Below are 495 nucleotides of genomic sequence, written 5' to 3'. Positions count from 1 at the left end.
TGGAAGACCCAGCCTCGACCCATCTTCAATGCTCTAACTGAGGGAAGGAGGTTGTTCCTCAAAATCTCGCACTACATGGCCCCGGTCTTCCTCTCCTTAATACAGTACATGTGTAGAAAAACACCCCCACAGCATGATGCTACCACCCCCATGCTTCACAGTAGGGATGGTGTTCTTGAGGTGGTAGGCTACTCATCATTCTTCTTTCTCCAAACACAGTTAGTGGAATTATGACCAAAAAGTTATATTTTGGTCTCATCTGACCACATGACTTTCTCCCATGATTCCTCTGGATCATCCAAATGGTCGTTGGCAAACTTAAGACGGGCCTTGACATGTGCTGGTTTAAGCAGGGGAACCTTCCGTCCCATGCATGATTTCAAACCACGACGTCTTAGTGTATTACCAACAGTAACCTTGGAAACGGTGGTCCCAGCTCTTCTCAGGTCATGGACCAGCTCCTCCCGTGTAGTTCTGGGCTGATTTCTCACCTTT

The sequence above is a fragment of the Etheostoma spectabile genome, chromosome 16 (assembly GCF_008692095.1).
Source record: "Etheostoma spectabile isolate EspeVRDwgs_2016 chromosome 16, UIUC_Espe_1.0, whole genome shotgun sequence".
NCBI classification, from domain to species: Eukaryota; Metazoa; Chordata; class Actinopteri; order Perciformes; family Percidae; genus Etheostoma; species Etheostoma spectabile.
Note: the sequence above shows the minus strand (reverse complement) of the source record.